The following is a 17,598-nucleotide window of genomic DNA, read 5'->3' as shown; positions in this document are numbered from 1 at the left end:
CAGATTGTTCGGGATAGTAGCAATAGCAATAGCAGTTAGACTTATATACCGCTTCATAGGGCTTTCAGCCCTCTCTAAGCAGTTTACAGAGTCAGCATATCGCCCCCACAATCTGGGTCCTCATTTTACCCACCTTGGAAGGATGGAAGGCTGAGTCAATCCTGAGCCGGTGAGATTTGAACCGCTGAACTGCAGATAGCAGTCAGCTGAAGTGGCCTGCAGTACTGCACTCTACCCACTGCGCCACCTCGGCTCTCTGTAAACCGTTTAGAGAGGGCTGTAAAGCACTGTGAAGCAGTACATAAATCTAAGTGCTATTGCTATCTTCCTTTCTTTCTTCCTTCCTTTTCCATCCTTCCTTCCCTCCCTCCCTCCCAGTGGTTAGAATGAAGCATTGCAGGCTAACTCTGCCCATTGCCAGGAGTTTGATCCTGACCAGCTCAAGGTTGACTCAGCCTTCCATCCTTTCAAGGTCAGTAAAATGAGCACCCAGATTGTTGGTGTCAAGAGGCTGACTCTACAAACTGCTCAGAGAGGGCCGTAAAACACTGTGAAGTAGTATATAAGTCTAGGTAGTGTTGCTACCAAGAGGTCTAAAAAGAAATAGAGCAAATTTTACAAATGTCTACCAAATTCACATTAACAAGATAACAGGCAAGCAAATTAATAACAAGCAATTTGATGTATCTCTGGGGAACATATGCATCAAAGAGTTTGTAATGGATAAACTTTAAGTAAAGGAAAACCGTGTAAATTATGTACTTTCTATGTTTCCTGCATATTTACAGTATTTTCCATAAACCTCTCACTATTTAAATATTGCAAATAATAATTTGTTTTTTTATACATTTCTTACCAAGTATCATGCTTGCTAACGTTGACTTCCTTGTTCTCCTTTAGAATAACATAGGTAATTGTTTTGATTTTTATCTTTTACTAAGAAAAAAGGACAATCTGCTTATTTATCACCTGCTTTAATTCCTTAACTAGCCTACCCACTAAAGGAAACTGTTGTAATTTGAGGACTACCTGCATAAAAGATTATCTTGTCCCCAAGGTCTGGAAAAAAAAGATCTTTAGTAGTTTCCTAAAAAATGCTGTTGGAAGAAATATCCAGGTCCAGTTCAAACGTGGGAGAAAGGCACTGGAGATCAAATGGAGGCTGGAGGCTGATTGAAAGAAAGGTTCCTTTATTGATAAGCAGAACCACCAATCACATGTGATTCTGGGCAGCTGACAAAATGGTGTTTAGAGTGGGTGGGTTTTATATCTTCTTTGGCTTGGAGCTTCCTATTCCTGTGCAAGAAACATGTCCTTTAATATTCTGTTGGCCATTGTCAGATTCCTATGGGGTCATGTAAGGGTCCATGTAGGGGTCATGTCCGGCTCAATAGGCAAAGGGGAAATGTGATCCTAGGTGCTTGTCTGATTTTGTCAACCTTTTTTTATTAAAAGTTTTAATAAGTTTTACAATTACATACCTTTCCCCTTCCCACTCTCCCCCCCAATCACACATCCCCCCTCCCCCCCAACCTCCCAGAGCAAATACAGGGTATAAACATTTAACAATCATTCACTAAAATAAGCTAACTAACTTTAGCATCGTACTTTCGCTTATACTTTAACTCCCCTTTTATAAAGCTAACTTTAGATATGTTGTAACATTCCTTGTTCATTCATTCATAAGCTAACTGAAATTTCTTAGTCCCATATTTATTTTGATATATAATCAATCCATCTTCTCCATTCCAGCTTATATTCTCGTCTGAGAGATCCTTGAGATATGCTGATATTTTAGCCATCTCTGCTAAGTTTGTTACTTTCAACATCCATTCTTAAATAGTAGGCAATTCTTCCTTCTTCCAGTACTGCGCCACCAACAATCTTGCTGCCGTTGTTAAGTTCAAATCAAATTAGTCTCTGTAACTGTGCAATCTATAATTATACCTAACCAAAATAACTGAGGAGTAAACTTTATTCTTTTTTTTGTCAACCTTTTTGTTTCTTGCTTATCTGAGAATTTCTGTCTAGCCCAGTCTTTCTGAAGAATACCAAATTTCCATTTCTAAAAGCTGGCCTCCTCAGTTTCTGCTTCAGGGCAGGGAAACTAGGGGTGTTTCTGCCTCCCTTAAGATTTTTCATTTCTCCTTTAGGGAAAATATTTTATTTTGCCTTTTAATATTTCCCAAAATATTTCATTCTTCAGGGGCGGGGGTTTCCTACAATGTAAGGGTGGGAGCCACACAGATCTCTGTGGGGGTAGATATTGCAACAGAATAGGTGTGCTTCTTGGGTGTGCTTCCTACAAGCTTTATATTATTAGTTGATGAGACCCAGAGGGTTGCACCTACCAGTGGCGGGGGTCAGCCAGTTTGCACCTGTTCGGGAGAACTGGTTGTTAACTTTCTAAGCAGTTTGGGAGAACCGGTTGTTGGAAGAAATCTTATCTTTTTTTCCCACTTTACAGGCTAATCCTGTAAGGAAGGCAGGAAGGAAACATTCTGGTGTTGTTTCTAGCCTAATCTTTATTGCCCTGCTTACAGAAACTGCCTCTCTGGTTAACCCTTATGGACATTGTAACAGCTAATAGCAGTTAGACTTATATACCGCCTTCATAGGGCTTTCAGCCCTCTCTAAGCGGTTTACAGAGTCAGCATATTGCCCCAACAACAATCCGGGTCCTCATTTTACCCACCTCGGAAGGATGGAAGGCTGAGTCAACCCTGAGCCGGTGAGATTTGAACAGCTGAACTGCCGAACTAGCAGTACAGCACTCTAACCACTGCGCCACCTCGGCTCCTTTGCTAAGGCGAAGCGCCTATCGATGTGAGTGACGTTGAATTGACTACACCCACACGGTCACATGATCACTGAGCCACGCCCACCCAGCTGGTCATTAGAACAGAGAACCGGTTGTTACATTATTTGAATCCCACCACTGGCCCCTACCTCGCTTGGCCATCTTTGATGGCAGAGAAAAACTCTCATTTCACTTGTACTTGTGAAACACAATGAATTTTGGAGTGTGTAAACCAGGCCAGGTTTGCTCCAGGTAGCTTCTTGCAATTGCCATCTCTTATTTTGCTCGGGAGTTTCCACGCAAGCTGTTGCTTCAGTTATGGTAATGCGTTGGCCAGAATGTTGGGATGAGTATCTGGAATGCTTTTGCAGTCATGACCTGACTTTTGAAGATTGCTGTGTCTACGAAGGGAGGAGAAATGACACTGTACATTATTCTGAGGTTCTGGAGAAACATGGGAACATAAACACAACGCGCATAAAGAAAACAGACATTTTGCACAGACTGATGGCGGAATGTGATTATAAAAACTAAAACTACACAGAAGCGCCCTTTGCAACAAATAATATGGTGTCAAGGAAATGCAATCTGTCTCCTTCCAGTGCCTGCCAAATTTTGCTTCCCACGTCCCATTGTCTCCAATCAAAGTCTGTTCCATTCTGTTTCCTGTGAAATTAAAAAAAAAGTATTTTTTAAAAAATTCCTCTCTTTTGCTTTCCTCATAATATTCAGAAAAATGCAAACTTCCCCAAAGGTCCAGTTTAAGCATTAGTAAAATCAGTTGGAAATTGTAGATATATGTACCTCAATGCAAGTTCCAGACTAAACCAATTCCAAGTCTTCTCCTAGGAGAATTCTGGCCAAGTTTAAGATATGTGATTACATTAGCCCTGTAAACTCAGAGCTGATTCTTAGATATATTTTTTTTTAATTTAAGTTCTTGAAACCTGCAAATCCATTCTGAGCTGCATCAACTTTTTGAATGGATGGATGGATGATAGATGGAGGATGGATGAATGAATGAATGAATGAATGAATGAATGTTGTCTGTAGTTAGAGACACTTTTGTGTTTGAGACAGAGTTTAATATCAGAGTGGATGTCCTGTTTCTCTCTCTTTGAAGGAACAAGAGAGCAAGACGATCTGTGTCATCGACTTTGAAAATTAACTTTAAAAAATAGGAAATTGGAGCACTCTCGATACTTGCTTTAGTTTAGACTAAGAAGTGAAATTCTATTTATAAAGAAAATAGGTCTGTGGTGGCATCAGCAAGCTTTTCATTTCCTGAGCGTACCAATTTAAAGTGAGATTTGTTGCCATCCTCATGAACTGATTTGCAATTTGAGATTTTATAAATATTTCGTACCTGCGCTGTCACTGGAATGTTCTATATCCTAATGTGCTCTTCACTATTAACATTTATTGGTTCAGGGACTGATATAGATGAGGTTTCAGAGCAATGGAAAAAGGAGAGCAGTTTTTCCCACAGCAGGAGGAATATAGTCACACTCCCCATTTCTATAAAATCCTCTCAAGATTGATGGCAAATAAACAGCTTTCCAAAGCAGAATGTGCTTTTTTTTTTTGGTTCTTAAGCAAGCATTCTGATAGATTTAACAAATTGATTTTTTTTTTTACAGGCAATGAAAACTTCCACAAATAAAAATAAATAAATGAATTTCCAAAGTTTCTGACCCATTCCTCCTGCAGACCTCACCATGTCACTGACATGGGCTGTTTTTTTTAACATTCCTTTAAAAATAATCTATTCTACCTGTAAATACTACCTACCAATTTTTTGGGACTATGATGCACCAGAATATAAGGCGCAAGAAAGATTTCAAAGAGGTACACAAGAAAAAAAAATAGTTTTGTTGCCTCCCTGACCCCCAGGAGCACTCTGCAGACCTCCCAAACCCTCTGCATGCCCCATTTTTATGAAAAATGGGCCTGTGTTTGGTGAAAATGGGACGCGCGGGGTGGGGTTTTTGGAGGCCAAAAATGGCCATATTCGGTGTATAAGACACACCAACATTTCCACCCTCTTTTAGGGGGAACAAGTATGTCTTATACTCCAAAAAGTATGATAGATGTCTTGTTTACATAAGAGAGAAGAAGAGGACTTCTTGTTACATAAGAGAGAAGAGAGCTGCCTGGAGAATTCTGGGAGTTGAAGTCCACAAGTCTTAAAGTTGCCAAGTTTGGGAACCACTGCCTTATAGTATGACCTAAGCATACTACACAAAATTGTCTGCTACAATGTCTTACCTGCCAACGACTTCTTCAGCTTCAATCACAATAATAATACACGGGCAAACAATCGATACAAACTCAAGGTTAAACTACTTCAAACTCAATTGCAGAAAATACGACTTCAGCAACAGAGTGGTCAACTCTCGGAATGCTCTACCCAACTCCATTGTTACATCCTCAAACCCCCACAGCTTCAACCTTAAACTGTCTACCGTGAACCTCACCCCATTCCTAAGGGGTCCATAAAGGGGGCATGCATAAGCGCACCATTTCTTATGTATATACAGTATGTATACATGCTTATACTTATATGCTTATTCATACTTATACTTGTTTTCTCACACATGCTTGACCAACCAAAATAAATAAATAAATAAATAAGTAAAATCTGCCAAACCAGACATTATTAACAGATGTTACTGCATTACTTGCCCATTTTTCTTGGTTGGAAAACTTTGTCTGAGTCAGCTCAGAATCTGGAGAATTACAGGGCAAGTTTGTGGGAGGCAGGGATTTTTTAAAAATAATATTTTAGAACTCCGCTGCATAGGGAAAAAATGACATTTTGTGAAGAGTTGCATAAAAACAGCGTATTAAAGAAATTTACGGTCTGTACAACAGCAATTACCATGTTCTGGGGGCTTACTCTTCTTCATGATTCACTGGAAATCCTTGCAGAAAGGAATAATTTGCAAGTTTATGACAGTGACCAAGAAAAGATTTCCACTTAACACCCGCATAATTATCCTGGACTCAAGTTGTGGTGCTTAAGGACGGGACTGAGTTTCTAGGAAGGCCTTCTTCTGTCGTTGATCCTTGGAGAGGATGCTCAGGAGAATTATTCACCCATCAATTGAACAGAACAGAATAACAGAGTTGGAAGGGTATCAGGGATGTTCCCTAAGTCTTCCCATTCCCTGGGTGATCAGGAAGCAGTCAGGACTCAGGACCCTGGACAGCACCCCAGGATCCAGGGAGCTGGTGGGTTGCTTTTAGTGGTGAGTTGGGTTAATGTCAGGATTCCAAATATCATCCTCCATCAAATAAGAATCTAAGGCTAGAGATTCCTCAAAGTTCAAATTTATTAAAGGAGCCATGTTGGCACATCTGGGAAAATCTGATTCTGAAAGCTTCCAGGTTTTCCCTACCCAGTTGAAAGTTCAAGGCCCTGCCCCGGCACCCACAAGTCCATCACATGGTCTAATCAGTCATTGTCACGAAGGACGATTCCTCCCATCCACATCCGTCCAAGATCACCTTGACTTTCTGAGAAGGAATTTTAAGTTGGCTACATATCTCCCATGCTCCACACCATCCCCTCCTCCCATTTTTCCACAGTAGAATATATCTGAATATGTGGCAGGCTTGAGGCCCAATACAAAGATGGCTTCCAAGCCTGACAAAGGGACCTTGGAGGTCTTCTAGTCCAACTCCCTGCCGAGGCAGGAAATCCTGTACCACTTCAGACAAATGGTTATCCAATCTCTTCTTAAAAAGTGTTGGAGCATTCACAACTTCTGGAGGCAAGTTGTTCCACTGATTAATTGTTCTAACCGTCAGGAAATCCCCCCTTAGTTCTAAGTTGCTTCTCTCCCTGATTAGTTTCCACCCATTGCTTCTTGTCCTGCCTTCAGGTGCTTTGGAGAATAGCTTGACTCCCTTTTCTTTGTAGCAGCCCCTGAGATGTTATCCCTATTAATATTTTGATCCACTATAACTACCCATTGGATCTCAACTTTAAATGAGATCCAGTGATCCAGTGGTGTTGGGATTCAAAAATATGCAATTGTGGGATTTGGGTAATAATAGGCTGGAACCAGAAGTGTTCTCAATATTATTCCCCACTCTTCAAAAATTGAATCTTTTTCCTGAAACAGTTGCAAGTTTGACTTTAATTATCTCTTCAGAGCATAAACCTTTCCATTTCATCTGGGTTATTTTAAATTATTTTTATTATTGCAAAATTGGATTTTGATATCTGCAGCGACATCTTTAGATTGAAGGCATTTTGCTTTTGCATTTCTTTTTGATGTAAAACATTTCGAAGTATTGGGGAAAAGCAGTATGAAAATATTTTAATAAAGCAAATTTAAAAGAGGCCTCTCTCTGCCTCCTTCTATTCTTCTTAGCGGCAATGTTTGACATTCAGCAGTGCTCGGGGATGGGTGGGTATCAAACACACGCACGCAAACACACAACACACACCACAAAGGCACACAAATGGAGAAGACAACATATTTGAAAGAACTGCCAGGATCTTGATGTGCGGCTGGCAGGACTATCAAATGCATCGTGTGAAGGGCTTTATAGGTCAACTGGGAGGCAGAGATGCTGCCAAGACATCAGCCTACAGGTAACACAACCTACCAAAGACCAGAAGCTTTGTCAAGTCAAAGAAATAAGTGGTTTTCCGAGCAACTTGATAGCAGGTTCTGAGAATAATCATTCCGTTGACTGTCAGCCTTTGCATACATTTTAGCAGGACTTTGGCGATGTTTCAAGCGGGTCGCTGCTTGCTGGGCAGCTGGATTTGAGAGCTGAGCATTAAACACTGTATTTTATTCGCCTTAACTTCTCAGGCGTGGGCAAAGGAGATCTCTCTCCATGTGCTTTGTTTTTTGTTTTTCAAAGTCTATTTATCTGCAGAATCAGGTTGGCTGGGTTTTTACTTGACAGCCGATAAATGAAGAACGGAAACACGGTGGCGCAGTAGCTAAGACGCTGAGCTTGTGATCAGACAGGTCGGGCAGTTCGGTGGTTCGAAACCCTAGCGCTGCCTAATGGAATGAGCTCCTGTTACTTGTCCCAGCTTCTGCCAACCGAGCAGTTCGAAAGCATGTAAAAATGCAAGTATAAAAATAGGGACCACCTTTGGTGGGAAGGTAACACCATTCCATGCACCTTGTCATTTAGTCATGCCGGCCACATGACCACGGAGATGTCTTCGGACAGCGCTGGCTCTTCAGCTTTGAAATGGAGATGAGCACCGCCTCCTAGAGTTGGGAATGACTAGCATATATGTGCGAGGGGAACCTTCACCTTTAAATGAAGAATATTCTTTTAATAAACCCTCAAACTAAATTTTCATGGAGGTTTTCCGTGGATGTTCCCCAAATGTTCTGAACAATAACTCTCCCAGGTCCCTTGCTATTTGCCATGATGATCAGGCTGAGGATATTTCAAGTTTAAACATCTGGAGGGTGCCAGTTTTTCTGTCCCTTGTACAACCAGGTGTAAAAGGGAAGAAGAGGCTCAGATCTGCAATGTTTGCAAATTAGGGGTAATTTTGAGAGTTGGTGGTGCCCATAATGGTGGAGCTGACTTGCTGTATTAGATGGGTCGGGGGTATATCCAGCAAGGCATTTACTTATTTCCTTATGGTTTTAATTATGATTATATGCTCTTTTTTTTCCCTTGTCCATCTGGTTTCAGGGCTGACACTACGGTTTATATAAGCCAAAATTTCCCTGTTAGAAAGTCTTGAAGTATGACTGAGTTCCTATATTTTTTTTCTGGCATTTATGTTCTGATTAATAAAATTCATCCACATTTTCCTAATACAAGTGCTTGTGGAAAACGATTTCGCCAGTCAGAATGCAAATAGTAAAATAATAAGGAGAAAGAAAGGAAGAAAGGAGGGAGGGAGGGAAGCAGGGAGGGAGGGAGGCAGGGAAGGAAAGAAGGAACAAATGGAAGGAAAAAAGAAGGGAGGAGGAGGAGGGAAGGAAAAAAGGAGAAAAGGATGGAGGGAGGAAGGAGGGAGGAGGGAAGGAAGGAATGGAGGGAGGAGGAGGGGGAAAGGAGGAAAGAAGGAAGGAAGGAATGAGGGAGGGAGGGAAGCAGGGATGGAGGGATGGAGGCAGGGAAGGAAGGAAGGCAGGAACAAATGGAAGGAAAAAAAGGAAGGAAGGAGGAGGGAAGGAAAAAAAGGAGAAAAGGAAGGAGGAAGGAAGGAAGGAGGGAAGGAATGTAGGGAGGAGGGAAGAAAGGAGGGAGGGAAGGAGGAAAGAAGGAGGAAGGAAGGAGGGAGGGAAGGAATGTAGGAAGGCGGGAGGGAGGGAAGGAGGAAAGAAGGAAGGAAGGAAGGAAGGAAGAAAGAAAGAAAGAAAGGAAGGAAGGAAGGAAGGAAGGAAGGAAGGAAGGAAGGAAGGATGGAAAGAAACCACATGAGAACAAGTATCACCTGGTTATTTTTAATTGACACAGATTTTAAAAACAGCTGGGACCAATGTGATTACCACTGCGACATTGGCTATCTTTGCTGTATATCTGAATCAATTCATCAGGTTAGTTCAGATACTTTTACTTTGCAATGCAGGGTTGGATAATGAAAGGAAGTTTATTTCTGAACTAATAAATAATGATGTGGGCGAACATCATCATAATGGAAATCAGCACTCATGCTACAGGATGATCCACACACTCCAAGGCCACACATTGGGAATAAGACTCAGCTTGTGAGCCAGTTTATAGTCTCTATATTGAGCTACTTCAGTATGTCATGTAAACCCAGGATATTCAGTAAAACATCCTTTATTGTGTGTAAATATCTGACAGGAACACGGCCCCTGTGAATTCTCTGGAAGATTTATGGAAAAATTAGCTATTTTTTTCTTCTTCAATGCCATCTGAGAAAGTCTTTGCATTTCCCTGGAAAGCAGGTCATCTCTGCAATACAAAGAATTTAGGAATGTGCTCCCTAGTTACCTGTGCTCTGAATTTAGAGAGTTCAGGGCCTCTAGTTTAAATTAAGGAATTAAAAACTGAACAGTTCTTAGAATATTTCCCGGCGTTATTGGAATAGAATATTTTTGCCCAGAGTTAAATAGATAACTCACTAAGTTTCACTAAGTTCTCACCCATCCCTGAGAGGAGAGGAAAAAATATGTCATGCTGAAGACCACACCTCTTTTCCCACACAACTCTTAATGTGTGAGTGCCATTGCTGTCCACACAACAAAGGATACATACAGGGGTGGGCTTCAAAAATTGCAGCAATGGATTCTCTGCCTGGTTGCTTGGTGGGCGTGGTCATGGTGGCTGTGGCCCAGTGGTGGGTTGCAGATGGTACTTCCCAGTACGCCGCGAACCAGTGCCTGCCCGAAGTACTGGGTGCCGTTCCGGTGCGGTGCTCTGGAGGGCCCACCCGCCAGCCCGTCATTCTTACTTGTCTTTAAACTCTTGGTACTCCCATGCACGGCGCGTACAGCGCCTGCGCGACATTCCGCAGATCAGCTGGAGCATCACAGAAGCTTGCGGAGGCATCGCTGGAGGTTAAGACGCATGCGTGCTTTGCACGTGTGGGGCCGCTCTGCGCGTGGTCACTATATCGGAACGGTGTTTTGGTGGGCCGACCCGCCTGCCCGCATTCCTTATCTCTTTTTGAGGGAAACAGGCCAATTGCACACGTGTGAACAGCATATGGCGCCTGCGCAATCTCGCCGAGCAGCTGGGACATCGCAGAGGACGTTGCATGCAGCATGCAGGCCCAAGGTGGACATCTGGTCCCATCGCAGCATACCAGTTACGACAGGATCCAGAACCCACCACTACTTCGAACTCTGTTAATCTGTATACTTGGTCATGTCAGTCTATATGACTCACTCAAAAACATCAGTCATGCTGGGATGATCAGCAGGAAAAGGAGAAGGAACAGCCCTAGTACATGACACCACAATGCAGAGCATATGGCAAAACACAGAGCTCTGTTACCTTCCCACTGAAGTGTTACCTATTTATCTACTTGCATTTATATGCTTTCGAAGTGCTAGATTGGCAGGAGCTGAGGCAAGTGACGGGAGCTCACACCATCACCCAGCGGCAGGGCTCGAACTGGCAGAGTATAAACCTTCTCTGGCATCTTCACTGAGGCACCACACTTCTTCAAAGATGGTGGGATGAAGCTCCATTGATTACTTCCTCTTCTTCGCAACTTTGATCCTGGTGGCCATAGTAACCTGGGGTAAAACACATTGGAGTTTTTATTTATTTATTTATTAGACTTATAGACCGCTTCATAGGGCTTTCAGCCCTCTCTAAGAGGTTACAATTTTTTTTTTAGCAAATTGAGTCAGCAACTTGCCCCCACAGTCTGGGTCCTCATTTCACCCACCTCGGAAGGATGGAAGGCTGAGTCGACCTTGAGCCGGTGAGATTTGAACCGCTGAACTGCAGATCACTGTCAGCTAAAGTGGCCTGCAGTACTGCACCCTAACCACTGCGCCACCTTGGCTCTTTGTGAAAGGAGTTAGTCCGCTAAAACGTTAACAGATGTACTAAATAATAAGGACAGTTACTTCATATCAACAGGTTGCTGGCTTTCAGCCTGAATGGATGAATTTACGATGAAGAAAATGTGCTGCCACACCCTCAGTTTTAAGTGGATTTTCCTCCATGGTTTCTTAAGGCCTATTATAATTATCAAATTAGCCATGTAATGTAGCCATTATCTAAAATAAATACCATCCTTAACATTGTGTGTGTGTGTGAGAGAGAGAGAGAGAGAGTGTGTGTGTGTGTGTGTGTGTGTGAGAGAGAGAGAGAGAGAGAGAGAGAGAGAGAGAAAGAGAGAGGGGGAGAGAGAGAGGGAGAGAAGGTGTACATATATTCCATGTTTGGGTGTTTGGGTGTATACATACCAGGGGTGGGTTTCAACCAGTTCGCGGCGGTCCCTGCGAACCGGTTGGTCAGCGAACCTGGAAGTAAGTAACTTCTGGGAACGACGAAGGGCCCACCCGCGCGCCCGCACTCCTTACCCGGTTTTGACGAGTTCTGCGCTTCCACGCATGCGCAGGATGCATACAGCGCCTGCACGATCCTCCAGGAGCAGCTGGAGCATCGCACAGACGCTAGTATGCATGCGTGCGCCGCGCGCATGCGCGAGGACGCCGCTGGCTCCGTTCCAACCGAACCGGTTGGAATGGGGCGAGAAGCCCACCCCTGATACATACATATACATATGCACACACAAAATATATGTACACATGCTCACACACACACACATATCTATATATGTGTTTGTGTGTTGTGTAAGCATGCATATAAACACTTTTCAATCTCATTCAGCTTGGCGTCTTCCTTGATACATGTTTTCCTTTCTAATGCTCTCTCATATTAAACTGGGTTTTTTTCTGGAACTGTAAATCTGGTTTATTTTCATGTTTACGGAAACCTAAACTGAGCCTCCATTTAAATTACCAATTATTTATTTGCTAGTTGACTGTCTTCCAAAAGAGGACAAATATCCACCTTCTTAATGCATTCTCCTCCCGCTTTTTTTATATCAAAAAGGAGGGGAGGGAGGTGTCTCCGAATTAACCCCCTCTATAAACAGTACTAAAAAGAATCTACGACCGTTCCTTTTCTACAGCTGCATTCGCGTTATCTGAGCAAGTGTGTGTGTGTGTGTGTGTGTGTGTGTGTGTGTGTTGTAGATTCTCTTCTGACGCTGTGGACGAAGGGGTAATTTGCACAGAGTCTGTGAATGAACCTCTCTGTCGATGTAGGCCTCTGGTGACTTGCAACAGCTGTCATTTCCAACCGTTGCCATGGCAACTTGCAGAAAGCTCCCTTCCAGAATAAATAGGACCGCTTCTTCTCCCAACTCTGCGCTGCCAAAGACTGAATCCGATTGGCAGCCCTGATAGAGTAGCCTTTTGCAGGCGCTCCCCAAACATTCATTCACAGTTCCAAATGTGGTCTCGGTTTGTTGGGTGAAGGAGGTTCCCGGTGCCACATGGGTGCTCTGACCTAGGCTTCCCAAAAACACAAAGCAGACTCCTCGTCCTGATGAAACCTCTTTTATTTAGGTTAAAGGGAATTCCCCTCCAGCAAAGTCCCAGCAAATACAGCCTTTCAAGAGATTTCACAACTACAGACCTTTATCAGGCTTGGAGAGTTGCCAGGCCGATATCTTCCAAACGCCACTCTGTAGCAGCAATTACTTGGCAAAAAGTCAGGAACAGATCTTCACCCTAATGAATTGAACTAATTGCCTTCTGCAAACTCCCCTCCCGTTTCTCTCCTCTTTTATTTCCTCTGGGAGGGGCCATTCACCGTCCACCTGTGGCTTTACTCCTGAGTCAACCCTTGTTCCTTAGCTGTTCCCTTCTCCTGGCAGCTCTGCACATGTGCACACTGGGAACAGGCTCCAGCTGTTCTTCCGCTTCACTAATATCCAACTCTGAAGGCAGCTGATAATCATCAGATGGACCTGGCCCCATCTCTGCCTCCGATGCAGAGCCCTCATCAGAGCCTTCCCCAGACTCCAGAACTGGCCCATGTTCCTCCCCTACCTCCTCACTGTCTGAGTCTGCCACCAACTCCACTGGCTGCTGGTGGGCCACAACGCATGGCTGGAAGGAATGAGAGACCACTAAAAGCCAGGGGACAGTCAAATTCTCAAAGGTCTAAGTGGAACATTTTGTTCTCCATTCCAATCCACACTTTGAAATACAGAAGAATCCATTTATCCATATGCCAGAGACTCCAAAGAGGCAAGAGCATTATGTTACATTCATTGAAGGCATACAGGAGAAGGGCAGGCAGAGGCTGGGCGGTGAAGTCAAGAGAGGAATCAGCCTGGAATCATTATGTTCCCACCAACAGTCTATTACCATTGCCTCTTGAATTCCATTAACTCTCCTCCTCGTTCTCTTCCAGCTGTAGAGCAGCTGTGGCGCTGTAGTGCTCCTTCACACTATCTTCAAGGAAAACTATATTTCAGAAAAAGGAAATAGGAACGGCTGAGCTGTTAGCATCTCTCCTTGACCTGCACTCCGAGAAGATGACTTTTGTTGCCTCTTTTGGAACACTATAAAGGAGAGAAAGGTGTGTCCCCCTCCCTTCAAGCACTTAACTGCTCTAAAATATTGGGGGGGGGGAGCAAATGCAATGGGATCTAATCCCATTCAGGTTCCATGCGTCTACAATCCATTTCTCATTTGCCTTCCTCTCCCAAGTGGCCCCGAGCATAATAGCAATAGCACTTAGACTTATATACCACTTCACAGTGCTTTTACAACCCTCTCTAAGCAGTTTACAGAGTCAGCCTCTTGCCCCCAACAATCTGGGTCCTCATTTTACCCACCTCGGAAGGATGGAAGGCTGAGTCACCCTTGAGCCTGGTGAGATTCGAACTGCCATCTCAGCAGTCAGCAGAAGTACGTAAGCTGCAATACTGCACTCTAATCACTTAGCCACCATGGCTCATCTGCCACCGTTTTAGGATATTACTATGGTTTTGGCGTTGTTTTGGACTTGCAGAGAGTATTTTTTTTTCCCCTGTCCCTTTCTTCTGATGATCAATATTGATTTGACGCTGATGTTATTATACCCAAGCTGCAGATTCATTTTCTTGCTTTGCATCACATGGAGACGGTGTTTTATCACAAGAGCAAGCTACTTACATTTTTTTTCCATCGCAGGATAATTATCTTGCCCCATTGGAAAATCATGATGTTCAGAATATATTGAAAAATAATCACGGCCTTTCACCACAGCCACCCCTTCACAGTCAAGTGGGTTGGCTTTGTTATTAAACTAGAGACTAGAAGATGAAAAGGAACCCACAACATACGAAGTCGACTGCCTGAGCAGGCAGAAGGGAACACCGACACCCCCCTTCCAGCATACCCATTTAAGCAAGGAGATGGTCTTTATGGAATTCATGCAGCATCCTAAATCATAGTCTGTTTGACCCAGAGGTGGGTTCCTACCAGCTCACACCTATTCGGTAGAACCGGTTTGTCAAATCTACCAAACCGGTTAGAAGAGGTTCCACCAGTGGACCCGGAAAGCAGGCCACACCTACAGAAGAGCTTCCAAGAATTTTTGAAACCCACCACTGGCCAGGATCTTGTAACTTGACAGCTTTAACACTTGCATGCTTCAATGCCAGAGTTTCTGAATAGCTACTTGGACTGACCTAAGTACTAATTCATAATTTCATATCCGGTCACATGGGCGGCAAGCCACTCCCATCTGGTCACATGGGTGGCAAGCCACTCCCACAAAGGAGGCCACACCCACAGAGTAAGTTCCAACAATTTTTGAAACCCACCACTGGTTTGACCACAATTTGTGGAACGAGTTGGATTATTCTGGCTTATAGAGAATTTACGACCACACACGCACCCCGCACCCCCAATTTTTGTTGCTAAGTTGTTAGGCGAATTTTGCCCCGTTTGACGACCTCGCTTGCCACAATTGTTAAGTGAATCACTGCAGTTGTTAAGATAGCCACACAGGTTGTTATGTCATGGTTTCCCCGTGGACTTTGCTCGCCAGAAGATCGCAAAAGGGAATCGCATGAACCCCGGAGACACTGCAATCGTCATAAACGTGAGTTGGTTGTCAAAACAGCCCGATGTATATCACACGACCACAGGACATTCTGCAACAGTCCTCAGTATGAAAAACAGCCATGTCGCTTTTGTCATCATTGTAAACTCGAACAGCCACTAAGTGAACCCCTTGTAAATTAAGGACTATCTATTTATGCAATTCTAAGCCACGGGGTCTACTAAGCCAATCTCTACCAGTAATACATTCCTGGCTGGTTCAGAAATTAATTAATTAATTAATTTTCTTTTTCTTTCTTTTTTCGTTTCTGCTATAATTTTGCACCAGTGAGGTTAAAACCAATTTAAGTACAATAACAATAAAGATTAAACTTAATTAATATGCCACCTATCTCACTGTCAAGCGACTCTAGACAAACCTAGCTGGTTTTTTTTAATTTTCCTTTTTGGAACTCTGAATACAATTGCACAGGTTAAAACGCCTGCCTTATTTTACTGATGATTGATGATTCTTTTGCTTGATGAGCCACAACGGCGCAGTGGTTAGAGTGCAGTACTGCAAGCTACTTCTGCTGCCTGCAATTTGACAGTTCGAATGTCACCAGGCTCAAGGTTGACTCAGCCTTTCGTCCTTCCGAGATGGGTAAAAGGAGGAGCCGGATTGTTGGGGTCAAGAGGCTGACTCTGTAAATAGCAAGAGCAGTTAGACTTATATACCGCTTCATAGGGCTTTCAGCCCTCTCTAAGCGGTTTACAAAGTCAGCATTATTGCCCCCACAGTCTGGGTCCTCATTTTACCCACCTCGGAAGGATGGAAGGCTGAGTCAACCTTGAGCCGGTGAGATTTGAACCGCCGAACTGCATCTAACAGTCAGCTGAAGTGGCTGCAGTACTGCACTCTAACCACTGCGCCACCTCGGCTCTTGCTTAGTAAATTGCTTAGAGAGGGCTGTAAAAGCACTGAGAAGCGGTATATAAGTCTAAGCGCTATTGCTGTTGTAAAGACAATAACAATAAAAGCAAAAAAAAACCACCACTGTTTATTTCTACCTGGCCTATTTTTTTAACATAGTTTGGACCGTTTTATTTCCTTTTCCTGTAATATTCTCTTTATCCCTTTTCTCCTTGAAAAGGCGCCTTCATAGCTACTCTCTCTCTCTCTCTCTCTCTCTTTGAGTCTCCCTGCATCCAATATATTGTAGATGATAGGCCAGCTATGGCTTCTGGATACTCAATGTAGGGTGACCCATTGCCAGGTGGGCCTTGCTTTCCTGGCATCTAATTAGCAGAACAGACGATGTGGAAACTTGCCTCCGACGTTGGGATGACTTAATATTCATTACCGCTCCTTCAAATATTATTCCAGGGGCTGTTTTAAGTAAATAATACATGAAGTCCTGTCTCCTTCTCTTTCCTCCACTTGCCGGGGCCGTGGAGGTAATTTGCCTTAATGAGGATAAAAATCATCCTGACGGATTGCTTCGTTGCAAACCAGGTAAAAGAGAGGCATTCTTCTGAAATCTCTGACTTAGGCAGCAGGGGGTTTAGCTGCCTTCTTCTCTAAATCAGTGGTTCCCAAACTTGGCAACTTTAAGACTTGTGGACTTCAACTCCCAGAATTCTCCAGCCAGCAGAGCTCTGCTGGCTGGAGAATTCTGGGAGTTGAAGTCCACAAGTCTTAAAGTTGCCAAGTTTGGGAACCACTGCTCTAAATGGATGGTGAGATTGTGTATTTAGGAGTCTCATGGGAAACGAGACTCATGACCACGGAGACATCTTCGGACAGCACTGGCTCTTCAGTTTTGAAACGGAGATGAGCAATGCCCCCTAGAGTCAGGAACAACTATCATATATGAGCCGAGGTGGCGCAGTGGTTAAATGCAGCACTGCAGGCTACTTAAGCTGACTGCAGTTCTGCAGTTCGGCTGTTCCAATCTCACCGGCTCAGGGTTGACTCAGCCTTCCATCCTTCCAAGGTGGGTAAAATGAGGACCCGGATTGTTGTTGGGGGCGATATGCTGACTCTGTAAACTGCTTAGAGAGGGCTGAAAGCCCTATGAAGCGGTGTATAAGTCTAACTGCTATTGCTATGTGCAAGGGGAACCTTTACCTTTCTCTTTTTCTCCTATTTATAATTAGCATGTGAATCACTTCACCTGTATGCGAATGCAGAAATCTTCTCTACTTAAATTCTACTTAAATATATTTAGAGTAGTTTTGATGATGAAAAAACCCACCATTCGG

This window comes from Thamnophis elegans, chromosome 13 (genome assembly GCF_009769535.1).
Source record: "Thamnophis elegans isolate rThaEle1 chromosome 13, rThaEle1.pri, whole genome shotgun sequence".
Classification (NCBI taxonomy): Eukaryota; Metazoa; Chordata; class Lepidosauria; order Squamata; family Colubridae; genus Thamnophis; species Thamnophis elegans.
The sequence above is the reverse complement of the archived record's forward strand: the minus strand, read 5'-3'. Positions refer to the sequence as shown.